The sequence below is a fragment of the Ornithorhynchus anatinus genome, chromosome 7 (genome assembly GCF_004115215.2).
Source record: "Ornithorhynchus anatinus isolate Pmale09 chromosome 7, mOrnAna1.pri.v4, whole genome shotgun sequence".
NCBI classification, from domain to species: Eukaryota; Metazoa; Chordata; class Mammalia; order Monotremata; family Ornithorhynchidae; genus Ornithorhynchus; species Ornithorhynchus anatinus.
The window spans coordinates 55,690,868-55,701,636 of record NC_041734.1 but is presented as its reverse complement, the minus strand read 5'-3'; positions in this window follow the sequence as shown (position 1 = coordinate 55,701,636).

The following is a 10,769-nucleotide window of genomic DNA, read 5'->3' as shown; positions in this document are numbered from 1 at the left end:
TGTTTTTGTTTGGGTATCTCTTCCTTCCACTCTCCAGTCATAATACTGTAATGAGTGGAGAGGAGTCTGAGAAAGTGGACCCCCCAGAAAAGGTGCAGCCTGAGTGGACACTTAGAAGTGGCATGGCATAGTGGATACAGCACTGGCCTGGGAGTCAGAAGGTCATGGGCTCTAATTCTGGCTCTGCCACTTGTCTGCTGTATGACCTTAGGCCTCACTTATCTCATCTGCAAAATGGGGACTGAGACCGTGAGCCCCATGTGGGCTCTGGACATGTCACTCCCCTCCTCAAAAACCTGCAGTGGTTGCCTGTCAACCTTTGAATAAATCAAAAACTCCTCACTCTTGGCTTCAAAGCTCTCCATCACCTCGCCCCCTCCTCCTCACCTCCCTTCTCTCCAACCACAGCCCAGCCTGCACACTCCTCTCCTCTGGTGCCGCTAACCTCCTCACTGGGCCTCGTTCCCTCCTGTCCCGCCGTCGACCCCTGGCCCATGTCCTACCACTGACCTGGAATGCCCTCCCTCCTCACATCCACCAAACTAACTCTCTTCCCCTCTTCAATGCCCTACTGAGGGCTCACCTCCTCTAGGAGGCCTTCTCAGATTGAGCGCTCCCTTTCCCTCTGCTCTTCCTCCCCTCCCCATCGCCCCTACTCCCTCCCTCTGCTCTACCCCCTCCCCCTCCCCACAGCACTTGTGTATATTTACATCTATTATTTATTACTCTATTTTATTAATGATGTGTATATATCTATGTTTCTATTTATCTATTTTGATGGTATTGATGCCTGTTGTCTACTTGTTTTGTTTGTTGTCCATCTCCCCCTTTTAGACTGTAAACCCATTGTTGGGCAGGGATTGTCTCTATCTGTTGCCAAATTGTGCATTCCAAGCACTTAGTACAGTGATCTGCACTTAGTAAGCACTCAGTAAATGCAATTGAATGAATGAATAAATACAACTGAATGAATGACTTATGTCCGACCCGATTTGCTTGTATCCATCCCAGTGCTTAGTTCAATGCCTGGCACATAGTAAGCCCTTAAGAAATACCACCATTATTATTATTACTATCATTGTTAATTAATATTAGAAGGTGGATACAGGTCAGGGGCGGTGTCAGTGCAAGTAAGGTCCGCTAGGGCTGCCTTGAATGAAAGAGTTGTCCAAGTAACAAAGACGATGCCAAAGCCCACTGTAAGGTCACCCCTCCTCTGCTTCTGGCTCTACCCTACTTCTTCCTCACTCTTGGCCCTGCTCTGTCCTCAGATACCTTAGCCACAGATTGCACCACTCTGCCCCAGTGGGGGATGGCAGATTAACCACCCTGCTACAATATCCGCCAATTAGCTTAGCCTGAGCCATGGATACCTGCAACATGGTTGCAGGTTAGAAAGGCTAAGAAGATTTTATTCCCAATAACCCACTCCGGTTACGGGACCGTGATGCTAGGTAACCATTAACGGAGGGGCCACCCACCAGGATCATGGCTTATCAGAGATTCTTTTTATTAAAGCAACTCACTGACCTCATGGTGCTCCATGGCCCACTGGTACCACGGTGCTCCATCCTAGGATCATCTGAAAGATGCACACCTTTGCAGCAAAAGACTGTGGCCAAAGCAATTTGTCTTTCCAGAACTTTCCAGACTCCTCCGCCTAGTTCCCTGTACATCAGAAAGGCCTTCAGAGTGAGCAAGTTCCTCCTTTCTTTTGATGATCTCATATGGAAGCCTCTTCTCAAGGAAAGTCTTCTGATGATGCAAACAGTTCTGATCCTTTCGCCTTGTTGATATGGTACAGGAATGCTTTCCTTGAGAGATTTTTGTTTTGATGCTAATGTGCAGAATCTTCTCCTTGAGCAGCTCCAGAGATGACCAGATTGTCGCCTTCTTAGTTTTGATGCTAGTAGATGGAAATCTCCTTAATCTGCCCCACAGATGACCAGATTGTCTGCCCTGGACCTATGCAGGTTCAGTGCCCTTATCTTGCTGCTATTATTCTGCAGCTGGCACTCTGAGTACCCAGTGGCCACCTGGACCCTTGGTCATGGACTTACTGAATTATTTTTCACTTTACACCAAGAACTCTCAGAGAGTCCAGTTCCTCATGCACCACCAGCATTCTTAGCGTGAGAGAGAGACCCTGAAGTTACTCCCTTAGCATATGTCCTTTCAGCAATTCCCTTTTGAACTTTTTTTCTCAATTCAAATTAGTTCCCAGCAATTAAATTTACCCTAGATTATTGGACAATGACTTTAAATTGTCCCAAGGATCAGAAGAACTTTTACCATTTACAAGGTGGTTTTTAAAAAGCTATTTTCTCTCTCCAAATTCTGATTCAATCATAGCAGCATGGCCTAGAGCGTTGGCCTGGGAGTAAGAAGGACCTGGGTTCTAATCCCAGCTCTGCCACTTACCTGCTGTGTGATCTTGGGCATGTCACTTAACTTCTCTGTGCCTCAGTTACCTCATCTGTAGAATGGGGATTATGACTATGAGCCTCATGTGGGACAAGGACTGTATCCAACCTGAGCAGCTTGTATCTACCCCAGTCCTTAATGCAGTGTCTGGCACTGTAAGAGCTTAACAAATACCATAAAAAAATTAATCAAAACTCTAAATCTTCCCTGAATGTCATGAGTCAAGGGCTAAGAAAAGTCAACTTTCCATCCCCAAATACTGAAGTTAGGTTTCTGAAAATTCTCTTGCTGGCAAAACTATGGTTTGGAGACCAAAATACCACAATTATTATTATTATTATAAGTCTATGGAGCAAATAGAGCCAGACTGGTTGCCCTCACTTCTCTTAATGCTTCCCATAGTGGAATCCATGCCAAAATGTTTTCCCACAATGCCACATTCCCCACACGTGCTAGATGATCCTATGCCTCCACTTTCTTTTCCAGCACATCACTTTGCTTGCGCTCACCAGGGTACTTTTTTAATGGAATTTGTTAAGCTCTTAGTATGTGTCAGGCACTGTACTGAGCCCTGGGGTTGATACAGCTAATCAGGTTGGACACATTCGCTGTCCCACATGGGGCTCACAGGCTCAATCCCCACTTTACAAATTAGATAACTGGGGCACAGAGAAGTTAAGACACTGCTTAAGGCCATACAACAGATAACATGCTGAAGCTGAGAGGAGAAACCAGATCCTCTGACTCCCAAGCCTGTGCTCTTTATAATAAGCTACACTGCTTCACTAAGCCCTCTTTCTCCTACTCCCTCTCCTTGCTGTGTCGCCTATGCACATGGATACATACCCTTTAAGTGCTTGATATTCACCCCACTCTAGGCCCCACAGCACTTATGTACATATATGTTATTTATTTATATTAATGTCTATGTCCTCTTCTAAACTGTAAGTTTCTTGTGGGCAAGGAAAGGTCTTTCGAATACCACTGTATTGTACTCTCCCAAGTACTTAGTACTGTAAGCACTCAATAAGTAACACAGTAAGCACACAGTAAATACCATTGATTGACTGATATCCACCTAGTGGCCATAAGTGCTTAGTACAGTGCTCTGCACAGAGTAAGCGCTCAATAAATATGAATGAATGAATGAATAATTACAGGTAGTGTAACCAGGAGAAAAATGGAGACTGGAACTTATGGCACAAAGTTTCTTAGTATAGAGCCTGACACACAGTAAGTGCTTTAAAAATGCCATTTTTTTAAAAGGCACAATTATTTGGAAGTACCAGGGTAGTGAGCAAGAGCTTGGATGATATGGAAAGTGAGGGTAACATGATTACTCAAAATGAGGCCCTGGTGTGATAATCAACATGACTTGTAGAATACTAATTGTGAATACACAAAACCAGGGTTGGTGATGAAACCCTATACTTCCATCAGGGTTTGGATTTTAATTATTGAGAAATTATCAGTGATTGTCCCTTCAAGATAGAGTCAGTGTCTATAAAGTATTGCCTTTTGGAATTAGTAGACAGCTAAACAAAAAGGCAGAGAGGATCTTTTGTTTTCATACCAAATACTGTATGTTTATGTGATTATATTAAAATAATATGCATAATTATTATCTAGGGAGTGTTTAATTGCTGAAGTCTAATTTGAATTACGAAAAATATTCAGGAGGGAATTGGTGAAACAACATATGCTAAGGGAGTAACTTCAGGGTCTCTAACACTTGGAATACAGATAGTGTTTTAGAGTTTCTGCTTGATGCAGAGAGAATTGGGTATCTATTTGAGGCATTTTAGGAGTGGAAAAAAATGCATGGAGAATGACATTTTAGAAAAAAAAGATCTGGGCAAAAGAATGAAGTATGGACTGGAAAGGAGAGAGATGGGAGACAAGAAGATCAGTGAGGAGGCTGATGTAATAGTCAAATGGGGATATGACAAGTGCTGGAACCAGTATGGTAGCTGTTTGGATGGAGAGGAAGGAGTGGATCCTGTGGAGGAAAAACTAACAAGATGTGACAACAGAAAGAGAGAGAGGAGTCAAGAATAATGCCAAGATGGCAAAAGATTCAATACCTGTTCTCCCTCCTATTTATACTATGAGCCCCAAGTGGGACAGAGAATCTGTCCAACCTCGTATCTACCCTAGTGCTTAGAACTGTGCTTGGCACATAGTAAATGTTTAAAAGATACAACAATTATTATTACTACTCTGCCCCAACATAGGGGTAGTAGGGGGCCTAGACTCTTTTAACCATTAACTTAATTTTCCTGAAAGTTTGAAATACAGAATCAAGATTGTCCTAGTCTCTATGTCCAAGTTTAGAGTGAGGTTGGGTGCGAAAAATATATTCATTTTTAATTTTACCACCTCATATAAAAGAGGGTGAATTCAGAAAGATTTCCCCAAATGTGTCCCTTTTTCTCATCTTTCTTCATTGACTGTATACTTTGGGTGAAGTACAATACAATACAATTTACAATAAATTATTGGGATATGGATCAGTTCATGGATAAGTGGTCTGTGATAGGTTACCAGAGAGAAAGATTAGAATGCAGAGAGGAAACTTTAGGGAAGCCATATCGTTCATCCCTAAACCTTAGGATGCTTGTCAAAGAGAGAAAACAACACAAGGTTGCATAATAATAACTTATGGTACTTGTTAAGCCCTTACTAGATGCCAGGCACTGTACAAAGCAGTGGGGTGGATAAAAGGAAATAGGCTCCAAGAATCCTGTTGCCACTGTTGAAAATGGAATACTGGGAAAGACAGTTTGTTCACCAGATTCTAGTGATACTTGAATATTCCAAGACTGAGGGTTTGGGGGATACTGAGAGATATGGGGAAAATCTTCCTTTCTATATATAACAATATTTTGCACTGACCTCCTTTAATTTGCCTAGTAAGCAGCACCCATTTGCTCTTTTACATTTTCTTTTACCTGCCCGAGGACACATCTCATTGATTGGTGCTTTCATGTGGAGTTCATACTCTTTCAATAGCCACAATGGAAGAATGGTAAACTCCTGCCTAGAGGTCTTAAAAAGCAATGGGAGTCATCTTTTTATTACACACTTCATGAGAGAGAGAGAGTACATTCTGTGGAAGAAGTACATTTTTTTGTTCCAAGTTAGCAATAAAATTAGTCATATCATCAGTGAAATCAGTCATTATCTGGAGTTAATGCTTGGTTTATTAACTACCGCCTGCCGATCCAGCCAAATCACGCTTTGAGAAATGTAAAGTTAATTTAAATGATGAAATCTTTTAGGAGACTTGCAGAGACCTTATAACCCCCTTCTTAGACCTTCTGAAGTCATAGACTTCACAGTTGTAGCCTACCAGAGCAGGTGCATTCTCCAATACAAAGACGGGGCACTCTGGCTGTTTATAACTGACTCCTCACCAACTGAGATGCAGCACATAGCTTATTCAGGTCATCACTGGCTGCCATTCAGGGGAAGACAGCTGATAAATGATTGACCTGCTGATTTCTTTCCTTTCATTTTGGATGGCCAGTTGGGGTCTGCAAGGAGTGGCCAGGTGGTTTTAATAATTATAATAGTAAGTATGGTTTGTCTTAAGTGCTTACTATGTGCCGGGCACTGTACTAAACACTGGGGTAGATAGAGCCAAGATAATCAGGTTGAACAGAGTCCCTGTCTCATAAAGGGCTCACAGTCCTCACTTAAAAGGTGCAGCAACTGAGGCAGAGAAGTTGTGATTTGCCCAGAGTCTCACAGCAGAGAAGTGGTGGTGCCAGGGTTAGAACTCAGGTCCTCTGACTCCCAGGCCCCTGCTCTTTTTACTAGGCCACACTACTTCTCTCTTTTAAACCATCCATTTTTAAACCATCCATTTTAGACTTCTGGGAGCAGACCATGAACGTTCACAACTGATATTAAATTAGAAGATGTGCCCCCGAGCAGTAAGAACAGAGAGATGAGAACTAAATGGAACTAAAACTGGTTAAAAATATGAACAAAACTCAAAAAATGATATTGCTTATGGAAAAATATAAAGAACTTGGGAAATATTCTGCAACTTGAGCCACTCCACTTGGGATATTCAGAGCCAAACAGGAAGTACTCTAAAAAAAAAATACCACAAAGCAGAACTGCAGCAAACCCTGAGGGTTGCTTATTAACCTGAAATTTGGAAATCAGGTTTCTTTGTCAACCACTAATTCCCCAGTTCAGAATTCATGGGTCTTCTCCTATCTCCTCATGCAAAATTGCCTGCTTCTTATTTGCAAATCACTTGCCTAGGGCCTTCAGAGAATCTCTTCCTTTCCCAAGGCAGATGATCCCAGAAACCATCTTAGTTTGCCTCACTTTTAAATAGTTTAAAAGTATTTCCTCCTTCTCACATCCTTTTCACTATGGAAAGAGACTTTTTTCATTACTGCACTTCCTTTGTGAAAGAAATGGCTTATATTCTGTCCAGAGAATGAATGGATTTGTTGTTGTTATATGGCCGACTCTTATTGTTAAATTGAATTTCCTTGGAAACTTTCTTCAGAGACAAAAGAAAAGCTAAGATGGGGTAGTAATCACAGTAAGTAACAGAATTGTGCTCTTTGAGGTGAGCCAGGCACGCTATTATCTAACTGAGCTTTATTTAGACAAAGAAAGACATTTATCTCCGGCTGTGACATAGAGAGAAACTTTCTAGTAAGGCCTGAATACTTCAGAAAATGGGAAAAAGCATAAACAGCCTTTCATCTTGGGATTATATGTTCAAACAAGGCATAAGATAATAGTAAACCAATACTGCTTTCCCGGTTCCTAATTCATTCACCTGTATGAAATCATCAGATGATCACTTTCCCCTCTCTGACAGGTTCAAAGTTGACTTGTTGGTCTACCTCAAGATGCCAAGGCAGTGTCCTGCTGTGAAGTTTAGGGCAGCTGACCACAGTGAGGAAGTGGAAGGAGAAGGGTGAGGAAGAGTTTGGCCTAGTGGGTAGAGCACAGGTCTGGGACTCAGAGGATCTGGGTTCTAATCCTGAATCTGACACTTGCCAGTTCTGTGACCTTGGGCAACTTAGTTTATTTCCTTGGGTCTCAATTTCCTTGTTTGCAAAATGGGGATTCAAAACATGTTTTTCCTCCTACTTAGACTGTATGCCCTTGTAGGACAGGGACTGTGTCTGATCTGTTTATCTTGTCTCTACCCTAATGTTTTCTGCACACTTTGCTCTTCTAGAGCCAGTTTGCTCACTGGGCTCCAATCTCATCTATCTCCCCATTGACCCCTAGCTATTCAGCAGGGGTTGAGGTTGATCAGTCTCCACTGCCCCTCTCTCTCAGTGCTGCTGCTGCTGCTGTCTAACAGGAAGATCTTCTGGGTGACAGAAACTCTGTATTCTGTATCAGATGTGGAGTGTGTTTGTGGGGTACAGTAAGAGAGAGAACAAAAAGGTGGATGGAGAGTGAAAATGGTGTGTGAGTGTTTTTGAGAGGGTACATGTAGATATGGGTGACTGTCTCTTGTCTGCCATCTCTGTTTTTGTTCTGTCTCTCTGCATGTCTGTGTCTGCGTATGTCAGGCTGTTTTGCTCTCTTATCTGCTTTTTATCTGCCATATTCTCTCTTCTCTTTCTTTCTCTTTCCTGCCTTCTTCTCTCCCTTTGTTTGGAATCTATGAAAGCCATATCTACTTGCATTGAATCAGCAAGAATGGATGAATGAATGGATAGATGGACGGACGGATGGATGGATGGAGAGAGGGACTTTCTCATCCACAGTGTCTGAAGGGGGTGTCGGGAATAGGAACCTGCTTAAAGGAACTGACATAAAGATAGTGGTTTGCACTGTCAGTCACGCTCTTCTTCCTGCCCATCATGTTCCTTCCAGGAGGCAGAGTACAGTAAGCGAGTATGTGGGCTTGGGTGAAGCTCACTGAAAAGCTCATGCAAATATTTTGGTTCTTTTTTAAAAAAAAAGACACTTCATTTTACTTCCTTTTGCTCTATTTAATAAATTGTTAATCTTCTACAAATAATTCATTAACTATTTGCTGTATTTTTAAAGTTCAGCCCACTTAAATATATTAAACGACATATGCAGCGTGGCTAGAGAAGTAGCATGGCTTAGTAGAAAGAGCACGGGATTGGGAGTCAGAGGACATGGGTTCTAATCCCGGCTCTGCCACCTGTCTGCTGTGTCACGTTGGGTAAGTCACTTAACTTCCCTATGCTTCAGTTATTTCATCTGCAAAATGGGGATTAAGACTGTGAGCCCCATGTGGGACAATATGATTACTTTGTATCTACCCCAGTGCTTAGAACAGTGCTTGGCACATAGTAAGTGCTTAACAAATACCATAATTATTATTATTATGCAGCCTATCTCCAGGAGCAAGTTTGGCATGACTGGTCTAACTGTCTTAGCATCTTAAGGCTGCTGGAAACTGAATTCCCCTTCCAACTCAGCTCATACCAGGAAAGGCTAAGATTCTTTATCCAAAATTCCATGGAGGGATTCCAAATTATTTCTAAAGGAACTTTGTGCTAAAGGTAATTAGAAATAACATTTACATCTTCAAAAATAGAAAACAGCAGAAAATTACTGTAAGTGGGTCATTCCCGATGAACAATATTACACTCAATCAATGGAATTGATTGAGTGCTTACTGTGTATAGAACACTGTACTACTGTGCTTGGGAGAGCACCATATATCAAAATTGGTAGAATGCACACAATGATCTTATAGTCTAGAGGGGTAGACAGACATTAATATAATAAATTATGGATATGTACATAAGTGCTGTGTTACTTTTGTAGCAAAAACTACTTGGAATCTTTGAAAAGCTCTATCAAGTGTTGTTTGGTTCATTTACAATCCTTCCCATTGCCATATTGGGATTATATGTTCAAACAAGGCACAAGATAATAATAAACCAATACTGTTTTTTCAGTTCCTAATTCATCCACGTCTATGAAATCAGCAGATCATCACTCTCCCCTCTCAGCTTCAAAGTTGACTTGTTGGTCTACCTCAAGCATGCCAAGCCAGTGTCCTGCTGTCCACAGTGAATCCTTCATAAAGAGTTAGCAAAGCTGAAGTTCTATTTTCTCAAGAATGAGAAGCAATCAGGTAATCATTGTAGAGAAATATACCACTTCACATTTTAATGGTACTTGTTAAGCACTGTACTAAGCCCTAAAATAGAAAGATGATAATCAGGTTGGATTTAGTCTTTAACCCAAATGGGGTTCACTGTCTAAATAGGAGGGAGTACAATTTAATCTCCATTTTACAGTCAACCAACCGTGTTTATCAAACACATACTATGTGCAGAGTACTGTACTAAGTGCTCGGTTGAGAAACAGCCTGATGTAATGGATAGAGCACCGGCCTGGGAGTCAGAAGGCCATGGATTCTAATCCTGGCTCTGTCACTTGTCTGCTGTGTGACCTTGGGCAAGTCGCTTTACTTCTCTGTGCCTCAGTTACCTCATCTGTAAAATGGGGATTGAGGCTATGAACCCCATGTGGGACAGAGACTGTGTCCAACCCCATTTAATTGTACCTACCCCAGTGCTTAGTACAGTGCCTGACACCTAGTAAGCACTTAACAAATACCATAATTACTAATTATTATAAAGAGTAGAGTATAGTAGAAATGATAGACATGATCTATCCATGTCCACAAGGACTTTTCAGTCTAGAGGGGGAGATATACATTTGTATGTATAAATAAATTATAGATTTGTAAATAAGTGCCTTGGACCTGAGGGTGGGGTGAATAAAGAGTGCAAATTTACAGGTGAGGAAACCAAGGCTCAGAGAATTCAAGAGGCTTGCCCAAAGTCACACAGCAGACGAGATGTAGAGCCACGATTAGGAACCAGGGTCTCTGACTCTCAGACCTTGCCAAGCCTTGTTCCATGTGCAGAGTGTGCTTTCTGTGTGCACAACTCTACACCAAGTGCCTGGGAGAGCACAACACAGCAGAACCATTGTGGACAGGGAATGTGTCTGTTTATTGTTATATTGTATTCTCCCAAAAGCTTAGTACCATGACTTGCACACAGTAAGCGCTCAATAAATACATTTGAATGAATGAAAGCATGGCTATTCACGTTCCCTACTCATAAGGACACATTTATTCAATCCTTTTCCAACTGTAGCCCAGACTATCTTTGTACAATTTAAGATGAACAAAGACATGAAGAAAGAAACACAGCATTAATAGCTGTTTGGTGAAGCCAGTGGCAGGAACACAGCCGGTGCTGGCAAAGGGCCCCTTTGTGAAGTGAAATGAAGACTTTCTGTCCAGGACCTCTCAAGACCTGAGGTTAGAGTTCACAGAAGGCCTCTTTTTCAGA